The sequence below is a fragment of the Rana temporaria genome, chromosome 2 (genome assembly GCF_905171775.1).
Source record: "Rana temporaria chromosome 2, aRanTem1.1, whole genome shotgun sequence".
Lineage (NCBI taxonomy): Eukaryota > Metazoa > Chordata > Amphibia > Anura > Ranidae > Rana > Rana temporaria.
In genome coordinates this window covers 449,885,432-449,904,331 of record NC_053490.1, presented here as the reverse complement: position 1 = coordinate 449,904,331, position 18,900 = coordinate 449,885,432, and the positions used below count along the sequence as shown (strand labels likewise).

Genomic DNA, 18,900 nt, shown 5'->3' with positions numbered 1-18,900 from the left:
TTTTAAATTGTCACTCTTTTGTTTATAGCGCAAAAAATAAAAACCGCAGAGGTGATCAAATACCACCAAAAGAAAGCTCTATTTCTGGGAACAAAATGATAAAAAAATTGTTTGGGTACAGTGTAGCACGACCGCGCAATTGTCATTCAAAGTGCGACAGTGCTGAAAGCTGAAAATTGGCTTGGGCAGGAAGGGGCGTAAGTGCCCGGTATGGAAGTGGTTAATGAGGGGAGGGAGACATCTCAATTCAAGAATTAAATCAAATCAAATCAAGGGTGCCCCGGATTTGAGGATCTCATATCGCAGCCTGCAGCACCGCCTGCCCTCCTTCTAACGTCCAACTGATAAAACTTTGTGAACGTGTGGACTGACGACCAGGTCGCCGCCCTGCAACCCTGAGCCATGGAGATCTGGTGGTACGCTGCCCAGGAGGTGCCCATGGCCCTGGTAGAATGGGCCCTTACCGACAAAGGAGGGGGTAATCCCTTTAAGCCGTAAGCCTGAATAATCAACTGCTTAATCCATCTAGTGATGGTAAATTTTGCTGCTGCCTGACCCTTCTTGGGGGCCATCCGGTAGGATGAACAACACATCCGTTTTCTGAATCCCTTCTGTAGCTTTAACCACTTCAATACAGGGCTTTTATACACACCTCCATACCGGGCCTATTCTGGCACTTCTCTCCTACATGTACAAATCATAATTTTTTTGCTAGAACATTACGCAGTACCCCCAAACATTATATATGTTTTTTTAGCAGACACCCTAGGAAATAAAACGATGGTCATTGCAACGTTTTATCTTGTACGGTATTTGCGCAATAATTTTTCAAACGCCTTTTTTGGGGAAAAAAAAATTGTTTCATGAATTTAAAAAAATAAAACAGTAAAGTTAGCCCAATTTTTTTGTAAAATATGAAAGATTAGGTTACACCGAGTAAATAGATACCCAACATGTCACGCTTTAAAATTGCGCACACTCATGGAATGGCGCCAAACTTCGGTACTTAAAAATCTCCATAGGCAAGGCTTTGAAATTTTTTACAGGTTACCAATTTTTAGATTTACAGAGGAGATCTAGTGCTAGAATTGTTGCTGCTACTCTAACGCACGCGGCGATACCTCACATATGTGGTTTAAACGGCGTTTACATATGTCGGCGGGACTTGCGAGTGCGTTCGCTTCTGCGCGCGAGCTACCGGTGACAGGGGCGTTTTAATTTTGTTTTATTATTATTAATTTATTTTACATATTTATTTATTTTTTCACACTTTTTTATTCCTTTTATTCCTATTGCAAGGAATGTAAACATCCCTTGTAATAGGAATGTGTGTGACAGGTCCTCTTTATGGAGAGATGCGGGGGGGTCAATAAGACCCCACATCTCTCCTTCGGGCTGGAAACCATGAGATCGGTGAAAAAAATTCACTGATCTCATGAATAATGTGGCTTACAGCCGCAATCGCGGCTTTGTTTACTTACGGGACCCGGGCGTGACGTCATCACATTGCGCCCGGGTCCTCCGACGGTCAGAGATGACTGGTGACCATCTGGTCACCAGTCATCTCTATACTTCCTGCCAGCTGGCACGGGAGAGCCCGGAGAAGCACCGGATGGCGGCGGGGGATGTCCCCTCCCGCCTGTAAGAACGATCTAGCGGCGGAACCGCCGCTATGATCATTCTTATGTTGTGCAGAATCGCCGGCACAAGAGATTAGAGGTCGACCGATATATCGGTCGGCCGATATATCGGCCGATCTTTGGCCGTTTTTAAGAAATCGGCATCGGCCGATTATTGTAAAAAAAATCGGCCGATTTTCGGCTGCCGCGCTAAAACCCCGCTCCACCTACAGCAGCACGAGAAATGAATCCTTCAGCCACGCTGCTGGTAGCCTGCGCGCCGGCCCCACCCCCCTTACCTCGGCGGGCTGTAGCAGAAAGCAAACTTGTCACAAGCCCGAGCAGCTGCAGTACAAGTTGTCTGCGCAAAGAGATCACAAAAGCTTCCTGCATGCTGGGACGTTGGCGGGATTACTGAACATGGGCTCTAGGCTACGGCTCCAGCCGTAGCCTAGAGCCCATGTTCAGTAATCCCGCCACCGTCCCAGCATGCAGGAAGCTTTCGTGATCTCTTCGCGCAGACAACTACTGCAGCTGCTCAGGCTTGTGACAAGTTTGCTTTCTGCTACAGCCCGCCGAGGTAAGGGGGGGCGGGGCCGGCGCGCAGGCTACCAGCAGCGTGGCTGAAGGATTCATTTCTCGTGCTGCTGGAGACTGGGGTAATGTACAGTATTCCTATCATCTCTGATAGGTGCCTCGGCTCTCTAGTGATTGTACATGGTACTCCAACTCACGTGGGAGCTCACAGGTGTCATCCAATGGACAGTGCTGGAGGGAACAGTGTGTACATGTTAGAGCACACCCCTCTCCTGTATACACACTCATTTTATATATATCCATCCCCACCCACGGCCAGCTGCATCCATCCACCCCCCTCTACAAAGCATCTCCCACCCACGGCCAGCTCCATCCATCCATCCCCCTTCACAATGCATCCCACGGCCAGCTCCATCCATCCATCCCCCTTCGCAATGCATCCCCCACCCACAGCCAGCTCCATCCATCCACCCGCCTCCACAATGCATCCCCCACCCACGGCCAGCTCCATCCATCCATCCATCCATCCCCTTTCACAATACATCCCCCACCCACGGCCAGCTGCATCCATCCATCCCCCTTCACAATGCATCCCCCACCCACGGCCAGCTGCATCCATCCATCCCCCTTCCCAATGCATCCCCCACCCACGGCCAGCTCCATCCATCCATCCCCCTTCACAATGCATCCCCCACCCACGGCCAGCTGCATCCATCCATCCCCCTTCACAATGCATCCCCCACCCACGGCCAGCTGCATCCATCCATCCCCCTTCACAATGCATCCCCCACCCACGGCCAGCTCCATCCATCCATCCATCCCCCTTCACAATGCATCCCCCACCCACGGCCAACTGCATCCATCCATCCCCCTTCACAATACATCCCCCACCCACGGCCAGCTGCATCCATCCATCCCCCTTCACAATGCATCCCCCACCCACGGCCAGCTCCATCCATCCATCCCCCTTCACAATGCATCCCACGGCCAGCTGCATCCATCCATCCCCCTTCACAATGCATCCCCCACCCACGGCCAGCTGCATCCATCCATCCCCCTTCACAATGCATCCCCCACCCACGGCCAGCTGCATCCATCCATCCCCCTTCACAATGCATCCCCCACCCACTGCCAGCTTCATCCATCCATCCCCCTTCAAAATACATCCCCCACCCACGGCCAGCTGCATCCATCCATCCCCCTTCACAATACATCCCCCACCCACGGCCAGCTCCATCCATCCCCCTTCACAATACGTCCCCCACCCACGGCCAGCTGCATCCATCCATCCCCCTTCACAATACATCCCCCACCCACGGCCAGCTCCATCCATCCATCCCCCTTCACAATGCATCCCCCACCCACGGCCAGCTGCATCCATCCATCCCCCTTCACAATGCATCCCCCACCCACGGCCAGCTGCATCCATCCATCCCCCTTCACAATGCATCCCCCACCCACGGCCAGCTCCATCCATCCATCCATCCCCCTTCACAATGCATCCCCCACCCACGGCCAACTGCATCCATCCATCCCCCTTCACAATGCATCCCCCACCCACGGCCAGCTCCATCCATCCATCCATCCCCCTTCACAATGCATCCCACGGCCAGCTGCATCCATCCATCCCCCTTCACAATGCATCCCCCACCCACGGCCAGCTGCATCCATCCATCCCCCTTCACAATGCATCCCCCACCCACGGCCAGCTGCATCCATCCATCCCCCTTCACAATGCATCCCCCACCCACTGCCAGCTTCATCCATCCATCCCCCTTCACAATACATCCCCCACCCACGGCCAGCTGCATCCATCCATCCCCCTTCACAATACATCCCCCACCCACGGCCAGCTCCAACCATTCCCCTTCACAATACATCCCCCACCCACGGCCAGCTCCATCCATCCATCCCCCTTCACAATACATCCCCCACCCACGGCCAGCTGCATCCATCCATCCCCCTTCACAATACATCCCCCACCCACGGCCAGCTGCATCCATCCATCCCCCTTCACAATACATCCCCCACCCACGGCCAGCTCCATCCATCCATCCCCCTTCACAACACATCCACCGCCAGCACCATCCATCTATCCCCCTCCACAATGCATCCCCCACGCACAGCCAGCACCATCTTTCCCCCTCCACAACGCATCTCCCACCCACGCCCAGCACCATCCATCCCCCTCCACAACACATCCCCCACCCACGCCCAGCACCATTCATCCACCCCCCTCCACAATGCATCCCCCAGGCACAGCCAGCACCATCTTTCCCCCTCCACAACGCATCTCCCACCCACGCCCAGCACCATCCATCCTCCTCCACAATGCATCCCAATCCAAAAATCGGCCCAAAATATCGGCCTCATATATCGGCCATCGGCTGCCCCGATTTCTAAATATCGGCATCGGCCAGAGAAAAACCCATATCGGTCGACCTCTACAAGAGATAGATATCTGGATGATGCCTCTCGCTGCAGGCATCATTCAGATATCCCCCTTCAAAGTCCAGGACGTCATATGACGTCCACTCTGGATGGTAGAGACACTTTGTGGATGCCATATGACGGTGGCTGGTATTGAAGTGGTTAAGGTAGGCCCTCATGGCTCGACTCCTTGTGCCCCCCTGGTGGTTTATAAATGCTATCGCTGTGGCATTATCGGACTGCACCCTCACCGGAGACCCTTGTAACCTGGGTGTCCATGCCTCTAAGGCTAAACGTGCAGCTCTGATCTCCAAGACGTTGATGGGTAGAAGCCTCTCCGACTCTGCCCAAGTCCCCTGTCGAGTCTGCCCGTCTGGCATCTGTGGTCACTACCTTCCAGGCAACGGGGCTGAAAGACTTTCCCCTCAGTAGGTTCTGAGGGATTAACCACCAGAAAAGACTTTGTCGGACCTTTGACAAGAGGGTCAAAGGAAGATCCAGGGCTTGTGCCTTCTTGTACCAAGCTGACAGAATGGCGGCCTGTAGGACGAGTGTGGACCTGAGCATATGGTACCGCTTCGAAGTTGGCCACCAGCTTGCCCAGTAATCACATACACAAGTGAATGGTTGGTTCCTTCTTGCTCAGAACCAACTGGATTACATCTTTGATAGTGTTCCTACCCCTAGCAAAGGTCGAAGCTATCTGCCGTTCCGTGTCCAGTAGCATGCCAAGATATTCCAGCTGCTTTGTGGGTCGCAAGGCCGATTTTTCTCGGTTTAAGACCCACCCAAAAACCGAGGCACTGAACCGTGAGGGCTACGGCTCGATCCAGGCAGGGGGCTGAGCGATCTATGATTAAGAGGTCGTCTAAATAACCCAGGATCGTAACTCCTTGGGTCCTTAATTTGGCTAAGATGGGAGCCAGGACCTTTGTACACACCTGGGGGGCTGTTGCTAGCCCGAACGGGAGAGCTACAAACTGTTAGTGGCGCTGTGCCACCGCAAAGCGCAAGAACTTTTGATGTGCCTGAAAAAAAAAAAAAAAAAAAACACGGTACATGTAGGTATGCGTCCTTTATGTCTATGGAGGCCAAAAAATCATCCTGCTGCAAGGCAGCGGCCACTGACCGTATGGACTCCATCCGAAAGGAGCGAACCTTTAGGTAAGAATTTAAACCCTTTAGGTCCAGAATTGGTCTGACGTTGCCATTTGGCTTTGGTATGATGAACAGATTGGAGTAAAACCCTAGCCCGCACTCCTGGGCTGGTACCTCTACGATTACCCCCTGGCACATAAGGTGATCTAATGCTGTCAGCAGAGAAGCCTTTTTTACCGGATCGTTTGGTACCCTTGACTCCTGGAAATGAGGGGGGAACTCCAAAAACTCCAGTTTGTAGCCTGTGGCCACCGAGGAGAGGACCCACTTGTCGGGGACATTGGCTTCCCAAACTTCTGAAAATAATCAAAGCCTTCCCCCCACCCGATTGAGTGGGGGCATCCCTTCATAAAGCTGATTTGGGGGCTGGTTTTGCTGGCTTGCGAGACCAGGGTCTCTTGCCACCCGAGGCCTGTCCCTGCGACTTATTACTAAAGTTTGATCGTGCAGGAGGCCGTCGATACTGCCTGGAGGCCGAGGGCCCTGGCGACAGCGGACGCTTAAACGTGGGACCCCGCGATCTCTTTTTGACCGGCAAGAGAGTGCTCTTGCCACTAGATATTGTTTGTATATATTTATCTAGATCTTCTCCAAATAGTCTTCCTCCGTGAAAAGGGAAGCCCGCTAAGAGCTTTTTACATGGAGTCTCGGCTGACCAATTCTTTAGCCACAAGAGCCTTCGCATATGCACCAAGAACAGTGACAAACGGGAAGTCTGTTGTATGGAATCTTTTATAGCATCCACCGCAAAACACAGGGCTCTGGGGAGGTCGGCCAGTTCTCGCGCCTGCTGAGCCGGAACGTCCTTTAACATCTGTTTTGTCTGGTCCTTTAGTGCCTGACAAATGACAATCGCAGCCACTGCTGGCTGCACGACTGCTCCTGCCGTAGTAAAAGAAGCTTTCAAAAGAGTTTGTACCAGCTTATCAACCGGATCTTTGAACATTTGTATGTTCTCCACCGGGCAAGTTAAGGATTTATTCAGGCAGGAGATGGCTGCGTCCACAGCCGGGAGCGTCCACCTCTTTGAAAATTTCTCTTCCATAGGGTAGAGGACAGAAAACCTCTTAGAAGGTATAAATATTCTGTCAGGCCGTACCCAATCCTGAAAGATCAAATCTTCCAACAGAGGATGGACCGGAAAGACCGCATTACTTAATGGCGCTTTCAAGGAGCCCAAAGAAGACACTGCGGGGACCTGAGGCCCTGGTAAAGGCAGCTTAAAAGCCGAGCGCACCATGTCCGTCAAGGACTGGATCCACAGACTCTCCGCTTGGGAGGCCGAGAACGGTTCCTCGATAGTAGATTCCTCAATGTCCAAACCCTCTAGGTTCTGCTCCATCTGATCCTCTTGAGATTCGAATTCCTCAAGGGAGAGAATCTCTGCATCCGAGGATACGAATCTAGGCGATGGGGAATCTAGTCCGCTTCCTGCCTGGAATAGAATTTGCAATCAAAGTTGTCAATCTTTGTTCTAGCCCACCTAGGGTGGCAGCTAGCATTTCCTCTGTGACAAACACAGGGTTGGGTTGATTAGGGCCAGCCAAAGTACCTAACACACCTTATGGCTCATCCAAGGCGGCGTCCTCTGGTTTTTCAGGTGAGGATAGAACTGGCATAGCCTGACTAAGATCCTCAGAGCCAGAGGGGGAACCCTTCTGTTTTTTAGCATTCTTTGCACCTTTAGTTCCTGAACCTTTTGGAGCCATGATACAATACCGAGGTACTCCGCTGACAACTAACTGTTATAGCAAGGAGAATAATAATATGGCTAGGGTAAGAATAGGTAACCATCTAATGCCCCTACGCGTCTGGGAAGGCAGTGTTTTAAATAGTACCGCTCCCAAGGACTGTGTTAGCTGCCAGACCGCTGCAAGAGACCCTTTGGCTTAACAAACTTTTAGTCAATGAGGAGCAAGCTCCAGACCCGCAGGTCCCTGTACCACCACTGGGTGCCGCAGTGTTTCCTCGGCGGACCGCCGCTGTGTCCCTCCAGCCTTCAGCGCTTCAGGCTCCCAGTGAGCTGTCTGAAGATATCGGCGAGGAGGAAACGTCCCCTCCCTCTGAACCTGACGCTCCCGCCTCCTCTGCACGTCGCCGAATAACCACGTACGCTTGCGCGTACCAGACTGACGGAGGTGGTAGGAGCCGTGCTACACCGGAGGAGACATGCAGGACACACATGGAGCACATAGGGCGGCTACCTGGGAATAGATAAGACAATCCTGGACCCCAAAGGCCCCTCCTTGTCAGTAATAGAGGGGGTGGGCTGTCCTTGCTGTTCAAAAGAACCAGGAGAGAGCCCCTACCCCCCCCCCCCAATGCCATGCGGAGCAGCAGCAGAGAAAACAAACGCCAACACAGTCAGGGACACAGTCAGGGAGACCCGTGAGTGTGGGTAAAAATTAACCATCCTGCCATAACAGACATAGTGGAGAAGTTGCCAATGCAGAGCATACCCAGGCTAACCCACCAAGATCTCCCCCAGAGGGTCCTGCCGTCGAACCAAGTCCCCCAGGCCCCCCATCTTACCTGCTCCATGCCGCAGGGTATTGCATAGCAAGAGGCCCAATCTTCCCCCATCTCCGTGGGTTTTGTGCTAGACCTTCAGGTCCTGGAGGGAACACCACTCCCCTGGACCTATACAGCATCCTGGCAGCAGGTACTTTTGAATCTTAAAAGGTTCAAAGCTCTGGACCCAAGATCCAGCCCTCCGAGGAGAGGCGTTATATTATTATACAGGATTTATATAGCGCCAACAGTTTGCGCAGCGCTTTACATCAATAATAGGCAAAACCCCACGGCTTGGGGCCCGGGTACTGTCCACTTTGGCTCTGAGGCACCTTGGACAGATCCGGTTAGCCTGCCTTGGTCCCAAGGACGTAGAGGCATAGCTATTTCGTGACCAACACCTAAGACACTGGCGAAAAAACTGAGGCACTCCCACTATGGGAGGGAGTTATATAGGGAGGGGACTTCCTGTCTGAGAATGCCAGTGTCCATCACCTGAAGGTAGACTCTATAACCCGAATAGTAATGGCTATGCTGCTCTGTGTCCCGTGATGTACGATAAAGAAAAATGCAGCATGTTCTACTTTTTTCTCATGAACTGGAACGCCCTGAAACTGACCGCACTGGTGTGAACTATGCCATTGGAAACCATAACCTACTTTCCATGCCTTTTTGATGCAGGAAAAAAAAAACACCCTGGACTGCATGTGGTGTGAACTAGCCCTCACTAAGGCCCCTTTCACACTGAGTTTTTAAGGCGGTACAGCGCTAAAAAGAGCACCTAAATACCGCCTGAAAAACTCCTGCCCCAGCCTTCTCAATGTGAAAGCCCGAGGGCTTTCACACTGAGGCGACACGCTGGCAGGAGAGAAAAAAACGAAGTTACTTACAGGTAACGTTCTTTCCCGGAGTCTTTCAGGACAGCCACCTGAGACCTTGGCTCCTCCTCTCTGTAGGAAACACCACGCCAGCCTCCTATAAATTTCCTCCTCCCCTGCTGGCTCCTCAGCTCTTTCAAGAGCACCTCCAGTTGCTGGGGAGACACAAAAATACATGATACACATAGTTTACTATATCACATTTCCTGTAAGGAAATCTCATATTTTAATACACATTTGGGTGGGTACCCGGCTGTCCTGAAAGACTCCGGGAAAGAACGTTACCAGTAAGTAACTTAGTTTTTCCCTCAATCGTCTTTCAGGACAGCCACCTGAGAAGATAACCGAGCACTTACCCTTAGGGCGGGACCACACTCTTTGTGTATTGGGACGTGCAGGTATGTGTCCTTTAAGTCTAAGGAGACTAGAAAACAGTTTGGGGGTAGTAAGGCCTTGACTGAATATATTGAGTCCATTCTGAATCTCTTGTAGGTTATGGACACATTCAGGGGTTTGAGGTTTAGGATTGGTCTGACCTTCCCCGTGGGTTTTTGTACTCCGAATATGTGAAAGTAAAACCCTAGACCTCTATCTTCCTTGGGCACCTCTATAATTACTTCCTGTTTCTTGAGATCCTCTAAGGCTCTCATTAACCCTTCGGCTTTCCCTCTGTTTTTTGGAATTTGGTTAAATAGAATTTGTTTTGGGGTGGTTTTGAGAACTCCAGGTGATAACCGTCCTTAATTGTTCTCAAAATAAGTGATTGGAGGTTATCTTTTCCCACTGCGGGAGGAAGGCCCCCCCATTCATTTTTTGTCGTAGGCTTGCTCAAGAGGATAGGGGGGGAAAAAAAATAAAAAAAAAAAAAATCGCTCCTCCTTTGCCTTTCCCCTTCTGGACCCAAGGTATTTTCTGGTTATCTGCCTTGGGTGTTGAAAAACAGGGACCTTTTTTGCCTCTTTTTGTTCTGTTGTGGCCGACTCCAAAGTGCTTTGCGTTTTAGCGGAAATGCTTTCTTTTTATCCGCTGTACGATCTAGCACCTTCTCCAACCCTGGCCCTGTAAATGGGATGCCACATAATTTGGTTTCAGAAGCGCAGTCCCCCTGCCATGTCTTTAACCATAGAGCCCGTCTTGTGGAGTTGGCTAGTGCGGATGATTTAGCTGTCATCCGTACGAGTTTAGCTGAGGCATCTGTGATATAGGCTATGCCTCGAAGCAGTGTGGGAAAGGAGGATAGGATTTGCTCTTTCGTAGTTCCTTCCTCAATGTGTGCCTGGATCTGGTTTAACCTAAACTCCATATTTCTGGCCACTACCGTGACTGTCATCGCTGGTTTTAAACTTCCCAGTGTGGAGTCCCATGATTTTTTTTTTAACAATGAGTCCATCCTTTTATCCATTGCTTCGGATAAGATGCCCATATCCTCAAATGGTAGATCCGTGTGCCTTGATACCTGTGAGAAGGCGGCATCTAGCTTTGGAGTTTTGTTCCATATTGAGGATGGGTCATCTGAGAATGGAAATCGTCTTTTTAAAGCTTTAGAAAAAAAAATGGTTTTCTTTCCGGTTCCTGACATTCTTTCTTGATTGCCATTAGTACTTTGTGAACTGGAAAATTCCTCTTGTCCTGTTTTCCCAAACCCCCATACATCTGGTCATGCAGGGATAGGGGTTTTTTCTCTGTCTGAATACCCAGAGTGGTATATATGGCTCCCAAGAGGTGATCTAAATCCTCTAATGAGAGTTTATAACGGGATGGCTTCCTGGAATCACCTTCCCGAGCGTCCTCCTCTGACTCTTGGGAACCGGACACTGCGCTGTCAGGTTCCTCTTCTGCCTCCTCTCTAAGAGCTACTGAAGGGCCTGCACTGGTGGAAGGTCTTAATTCCGGTATTATAACTGCTGCCTGTACAGGAGGAGAAGCTGACTGAAGCTGCAGGATCTGAAAACCTTCAAAAAATGTTTTAAAAGATTCAAAAGTGTTGGATAATTCTTTAACAGATGATGCTAGGTCACTCTGTTCCGCAGTATGTTTCTGTACTAGTTTGCTAATACAATCACTACAAATAGCTTTCTTCCATGAATCCCTAAGTTTGACTTTGCAGGATGGACACTTCCTCTTTGAGCTGTGAGAGGGCCTATCTTTGTCAGTTTTCTGAAAGACATAAGGGAAAAATATACCCCACAGTTAGTACCGTGACCTTCCTCCTGCCCACGGCAGGTGCACAGTGCCATCATGTGGGCAGTGCCTCACTAGGGGCCCCATGAATCACCCCCTGACACTGAGGGCTTGATTCACCTCCCCCTCCCTTTTTTCCCTGGGGAGGGGTGGTGGGTTTTAGGATTGGAGAGATCCACCCTAGGGTTCCCTTAGCTTGGTATGGCGGGAGCTGGTCTCTGCTGGAGCAGTATCCCCTCCTTCTGTCCCCGACACGTCCGTGTCACCAGCGCTGCTTCTGCTATCTCCACAGCAATTGCAGCTCTCTCCAGCCTCTGCCTGGCTCCGTTTTTGAAATTCGTGGCCGGAACCGGAAGCCGCGAACACCAGAAGTTTACGCCCCCGTTTGCGGGACCCGACGTCATCCGCCGTTGGCTCCGTGCGGTCCCCATACCTGGCGTGGCTGTGCTCTGGAATCCCCATTCCTGCTGCTGCCACACACGCTGCTTGGGGCATGGGATTGCTGGCTGTGCACTCCACTCCACCGCACTCAGTGCTACAAACGGAGCCCCCCCCGACCTGCACTCAGGGATGTGAGGGCGGCAATTTCATCCAGGTTAGTGACCTGGCTTGTCCCAAGAGCCCATGCTCCCTTCCTGGACAGTCTGCCTGAGCCTCCCTTGGCTATCCTAGCTGGTTCCTAACAGTGTCTCCCCTCTGGAGGAAACAAATAACTGAGGAGCCAGCAGGGGAGGAGGAAATTTATAGGCTTGTCGCTGTGTTTCCTACAGAGAGGAGGAGCCAAGGTCTCTCAGGTGGCTGTCCTGAAAGACGATTATGGAAAAAATCTCTGGCTAGCAGCACCTTTGGAGCGGTGTGGATACCGCTCCTTCCCATTTAAAACAATGAGAAACCGTGGTAATACCGCCCGCAACGCGCCGCGGCAATTCCGACGGTATAGCGCCGCTATTTTTAGCGGCGCTATACCGCCACCGCACCTCTGCTGCCCCATGTGAAAGGGGCCTTAAACTGGAGAGAGCAAAAACTGGTGCAGCTGTGCATGGTAGCCAATCAGCTTCCAGGTTTTTTTTTTGTCAAAGCTTAATTGAACAAGCTGAATTTAGAAGACGATTGGCTACCATGCACAGCTGCACCAGATTCTGCACTCTCCAGGTTTAGGCTCCGTTCACATCTAGGCAAATCGCGGAAGCACCCTTGCGATCCCTGTCACTTCCATTGGCACCCCGATTGCAGCGTTTTTGCAATCCGGGACACCTAGATGTGAATAGAGCCTTAGTAAATCAACCTCCTGCCTGCACCTCTGAATTGCATGATGCTGATCCAAGATCTGATGGGAAGAGGGGACCTCATGGTAAGGGTTCCATGATGGGGAAGGGGTGAAACACTGCTGCTGTTAAAACAAAGTTCCACCAAAAACTGGAACTTCTGCTTTAAGCACTCCTGACCCCTTTGCATGCCACATTCGGCATGGGGGTACCCAGCTTCCGCTCATGGCACCGCGGTGCAGAGGGAAAGTTCTCTTCTACCCCCCTCCCTGCAATCTTCTGGGACACATCACAGGTCCCAGAAGATTGCACGGCCAGTGTGAACATGAAGTACAACTCGTGCATGCGCAGTGCACACCCAGCTGCGAAGCCGCAAGCTGTCACAGCCGGGTGCCCACATTTGCAATGCCAGGGCTGCAGGGAGGAGGGAAGAGAGGCTTTGACATCGCTGGACCGTGGGACAGGTGAGTTCATGTTATTTCAAGTCAACAGCTACACTTTTTGCAGCCGACTTTTAATAAGCACAGAAATGGGTGGAACTCCACTTTAAAGGGGTTGTAAAGGTTTGTTTATTTTCTAAATAGGTTCCTTTAAGCTAGTGCATTGTTGGTTCACTTACCTTTTCCTTCGATTTCCCTTCTAAATGTTTTCTTTCCCCTTTGTCTGAATTTCTCACTTCATGTTTCTCCTCAGTAAGCTGTTCTGGCTGACTAACCCCCAGCCAGAACGGCTCGGGTGATGGGGGCAAGCTTACTGAGGAGAAACAGGAAGTGAGAAATTCAGACAAAGAAAAAAAACATTTAGAAGGGAAATTGAAGGAAAAGGTAAGTGAACCAACAATCCACTAGCTTAAAGGAACCCATTTAGGAAAAAAAAAAAAAAAAAAATTACCTTTACAACCCCTTTAACCACTTCCCCACCGCGCCATAGACAAAAGACGTCTACAGCGCGGTGGAGTTATTTATTCTGGGAGGCCCCTGGGGCGCGCTCCCGGAATCATCTGTGAGCGCCGGGTCTAGAAGACCCGGCGCATCACAGATCGCGGTAAATTGCCGCTGATAGCGGCCGTTTACCACGTGATCGCTCCGTCAAATGATGGAGCGATCACTTGTAAACAAACGGCGTCATGTCATGACGCCGGTTCCTCCCTCTCCTCTCTGTACCGATCGGTACAGTGTGAGAGGAGAGGGGGGAGAGCGGAAGCAGCAGCTGTGGGCAGGATCTGTGACAAATGCAGTCACAGATCCAGCCATCCATCCCTCCCTGTGCAATACTCTGCAATAACCCCCCCATACTCTGCAATACCTGCTAATATGACAGAAACAAGTTTGTTTGTTTTTTTTTTTTTTTTTTTTTACAGAATTTTCAGTGTTTTTTCTTTTATAGCGCAAAAAATAAAAAACCCAACGGTGATCAAATACCACCAAAAGAAAGCTCTATTTGTGGGAAAAAAGGACAAAAATTTCAGATGGGCACAAAGTTGTATGACTGAGTAATTGTCATTCAAATTGTGAGAGCACCGAAAGCTGAAAATTGGTCTGGTTAGGAAGGGGGTTTAAGTGCCCAGTGGTCAATAGGTTAAGAATGGGAGAAATACTATCCTATGCTGCACTGTTTACACAAGTCTCCTTACAAATAAACGACGTGCATTGCCATATATTATACAAATCATTCCATCATAACTAAGGATGAGCTCCGGCGTGTTCACATAGAACACGTGCAGAGCCCGCCAGGAAGTGAGCACGGCGCTGTGCTAATAACAGCCAGGGAGACATTGTCCCGATGCTCGGCTGCAGGGATCGCGAAATGTCTCCCTGGCTGTTATTAGCGCAGCGCCGTGCACACTTCCTGGCGGGCTCTGCACGTGTTCTATGCGAACACGCCAGAGCTCATCCTTAATCATAACATGCAAAGAGTCTGTGCTTATTCCATCTATTGCTTGGAGATATTAGCATTATACCTTGCAGTGTACAGCTTAAAGATACACCTATGGGTAGGATAAAAGGGAAGATCACAAGGCAGTTAAGTGGCTTGGGGATAAACAGATGCATAATTGAGAAATAAACACAAAGCTGAACCCGTTACATTTCCATGATGAGAGAGCGACATCCAAGCAAAGTGCTAAAGATTGTAAGCTCTAACGAGCAGGGCCCTCTGATCATTCCTGTATTAAATTGTATTGTAACTATAATGTCTTCCCTGATGTTGTAAAGCGCTGCGTAAACTGTTGGCGCTATATAAATCCTGTATAATAATAATAATAATAATAATAATAATAAATGAACACTCCAGATAAACCATGAGCCCCTTCCACCCCACTCTAACCCATCCTGCAATGTTTTACATAGGGATGCATCAACAACTGTTTTTCTTTTTTATGTGTACGGAGTACCGATACTTGTGCTCAAGTACTCGCCGATATTGAATACCACGTTGTGCAATTTGAGCTCATACAAAATGAATGGGCTCCAATCGCACTGTAAAGAATCACATGCAGTTTCCTGCACCGCTCCTGTGTGAACCCATGGTGTCATGGAGTCAATGTGACATCGGCAAGTACTCAATCTTTAAAAAAAAAAAAAACACAGGAACTGATGCATCCGTAAGAGCAAGTACTTACCAATTGGTGATTTGAACAGGTATGCATTGCGATTCCTGTCCGAATCACATGCAGTTTACCGCACGGCTCTTGTGTGAACCCAGGCTCGTCACAGTGGCTTCAGCCTGGACTCACACAGGAGCGGTGGGGGAACCGCATGCCATTTACCAAAAATATGTAGAATACATATCGGCTTAAAATTAGAAAAATTATATATTTTTTAAATTTGGTTATTATAGCAAAAAGTAAAAAATTGAGTTTTTTTCAAAATTGTCAGTATTTTTCTGATTATAGCGGAAAAAAAAAAAAAAACGCAGAGATGATCAAATACCATGAAAAGAAAGCTCTACTTGTGGAAAAAAAATTAAAAATGGATGTCAATTTTGTTTGAGAGCCACGTCGCACGTCCGCGCAATTGTCATTCAAAGCGCGACAGTGCTGAAAATTGGCCTGGGCAGGAAGGGGGTGAAAATGCCCAGTATTGAAGTGGTTAATAAAAGGAGGGGGGGGATGCACTGGACAGCACCAAAAACACACATGCATGGAACGCATGCGGACTGCGTTTCTACGGTGTAAACTGGCCCCAAGACCGGGATGCCATTAACCACTTCCATAACGCGTCATTGTGAAATGACAGCGGCAGGAACCCCTCCCCGATCCGGGTGGACGTCCTGTATTCCCGGCGATCAAGGGCCAACGCTCGTGACCCGGCGCGGGTGCCGACGGGTGCCCGCGATTGTCGGTAATCACGGCAGGAGTGTGGATCTGTGTGTGTAAACACACAGGTCCACCTCCTGTCAGCGGTGAGGAGACCAATGTGTGTTCCCAGTACAGAGGATCACACATCGGTCTACTCCCCTTGAGAGTCCCCTCCCCACTACAGTTAGAACACACCGTAGACCAGTGTTTTTCAACTCCAGTCCTCAAGGCACACCAACAGGTCATGTTTTCAGGCTTTCCATTATTTTGCACAGGTGATTTGATCAGTTTCACTGCCTTCGTAATCACCACAGCCGTTTCATCTAAAGGAAATCCTGAAAACATGACCTGTTGGTGTGCCTTGAGGACTGGAGTTGAAAAACACTGCCGTAGACAACATATTAACCCCTTCAGCGCCCCTAGTGGTTAACCCCTTCTCTGCCAGTCACATTTACACAGTAATCAATGCATATTTATAGCATTAATCGCTGTATAAAATGTGAATGGTCCCAAAAACGTGTTAAAAGTGTCCGATGTGTTCGCCGCAATGTCACAGTATAAAAAAAAAAAAAAAAAAAGAGAATACGTATCGGCCTAAACTGAGGGAAAAAACACGTTTTTTTTTTTTTTTTTTAAATTATCGCTCTTCTTTTGTTTATAGCGCAAAAAATAAAAACCACAGAGATGATCAAATACCAAATGAAAGCTCTATTTTGTGGGGGTAAAATAACAAAGATTTAGTTTGGGTACAGTGTTGCATGACCACGCAATTGTCATTGAAAGTGCAACAGCGCTGAAAACTAAAAATTGGTCTGGGCAGGAAGGGGGTGAAAATGCCCTGTATGGAAGGGGTTAATGTTCATGTGTGTAAAGACATGCATGCTAATACTTTTGGTAATATAGTGTATTTCAGGGTAATAGGGACCCTGCACACCTTGTGTTTCCCTAAGGCCACAGGGCTTTAGAACCTGGGCGAGAATGACAATTTTTTTTCTAGCCACTTTAGATTGGTGGGGAGCAATGATGCCTCGTGTATCTAATAAGTGAAGGTATTTGCAATAACAATGTTCCCACATGTGTAGAGCCCACCAATAAAAGGAATGAATGTGTATGATAAAGGAATCCTCATCTCAGCTATATTAAACACACACAGCCCACCAGCACAGAATACAGCTCTATGACAGAACTACAAGTCCCAGCATTACCCCTGACTTGTTCTGTTCATGGCATGCTGGGAGTTGTAGTCCCACACGCGGTCCAGGGTCCTATAGACAGACAGGAGCGAGGCCCGTACTTGATAAGCCCATTGGTCTTGAAGACCTCCTTGGCGGCGAAGGTGTAGAAGTCGCTCCTGCCGAACACCCGCAAGGTGGTATCCGGCATGCTGAAGTAAAAGCTGAGGAAGCCGCTGTCCATAGACAGCTTTCAGTCGGTTGGACTGCCATGCTGGAATCTCCCGCCAACAGTAACCCCCAACACAGGATGACATGACAGCACGCCGCGGCTGCGCGTCGGCGTCAGCACGCAGAAGAAGAGCAGCGTACGAGGTGAGGGATGCTAGGGCGCCATGTTGTGTAATGCAGTGCTGGTGCGCCTCACAAAAAAATTTGTCCCTGGAAAAGTTTAGCAATGAAAGTTGGCCCGTTTTTGTGTTAAAGTCACATAGTTGACAGCAAGTTAGAAAGCATATTTATTATAATAAATTATTTTGATTTTAAAGTGAAACTTGACTATAAGTTTTAAAAATTGCAGTTTTTCAATTATATGGAATTCATAAAGAATAGTGTCTGCACCACCTTACATCTAACATCAGGTCTCAAGGACTCTGTGCCCTCAAGTTTCATTGGTTGCTAGGATGCTGGCAGCTTCCGGAGCACTCGCATCTTCGCAGCCAGTGACATTGTGAAGCTGAGCATTATTTATTTTTTCTTAAAGCAGAGTTCCAGCCGTTTTCTGTGTTTATTGACCACTTCAATACCAGGTACTTTCGGCCCTTCCTAGCCAGGACAATTTTCCGCTTTCAGCGCTGTTACACTTGCACAGTTTAGGAAATATTCGCTGTATCCGCATGTGCCGATGTCATCGCAACATGCGCACTGAAGTAACGGCCTGCTCGTGCCTTTTCTTAAGGAGCCGTGCCCGTCCGTTCCCGCGCGCATGCGTGGGAGTGACATCATCGAGGTTTCGACTATTCACAGTGCCGGAGCCCGCAAACCCAGAAATAACCCCGGGAGACATGTTGCCGGTCACAGTGGTGTGCAGGGACCGCCTGCAACAGCTTCAATCTAAGGTAAACATTTCATAATCGCCTAGTATGCATACTAGCTCATTATGCCGTTGTCTTGCAGGTTTTTTTTTATTTTCAGTTTACAACCACTTTAAACACTTCAATACTAGCCCATAGACATATGACGTCCACAGATGGGATCTCCCATCCTGGGTGGACGTCATATGACGTCCTGGGCTTTGCGGGGGGATATCTAAATGATGCCTGCAGCTAGAGGCATCATTCAGATATCATTCCTTAGTGCCGGCGATTCTGCGCACCATAAGAATGATCATAGCGGCGGTTCCGCCTCTTGATTGTTCTTATAGGCGGCGGGAGGGGACATCCCCCCTCCCGCCGCCATCCGGTGCTTCTCCGGGCTCTCCCGTGCCATCGGGGGCCCGGAGAAAGAATCATCCGGCGTAGACAGGAAGCATAGAGATGACTGGTGACCAGATGGTCACCAGTTATCTCTATGACCGTCGGAGGCCTGGGCGCGATGTGATGACGTCACGCCCGGGTCCCCGTAAGTAAACAAAGCCGCGATTGCGGCTAGTAAGCAACAGTAATCATGAGATCGGTGACATTTTTTTCACCGATCTCATGCTTTCCAGCCTGGAGGAGAGATGCAGTGTCTTTTTGACCCCGCATCTCTCCATAAAGAGGACCTGTCACACACATTTCCTATTACAAGAGATGTTTACATTCCTTGTAATAGGAAGAAAAGTAATAAATAAAAAAAAAAAAGTGTAACAAA

The 18,900-nt window shown here is 49.5% G+C and overlaps 1 long non-coding RNA gene across 1 annotated transcript in view; it reads right to left on the bottom strand.

The window, feature by feature from the left end:
- The window catches only part of LOC120927667, a 28,402-nt gene extending 11,003 nt beyond the window's left edge, over positions 1-17,399 (bottom strand). Inside the window, exon 1 of the long non-coding RNA XR_005747119.1 lies at positions 17,172-17,399. This is a non-coding gene — a long non-coding RNA (uncharacterized LOC120927667). The remainder of the gene's footprint in view (positions 1-17,171) is intronic.
- Between the last annotated feature and the right edge of the window lie 1,501 nt (positions 17,400-18,900).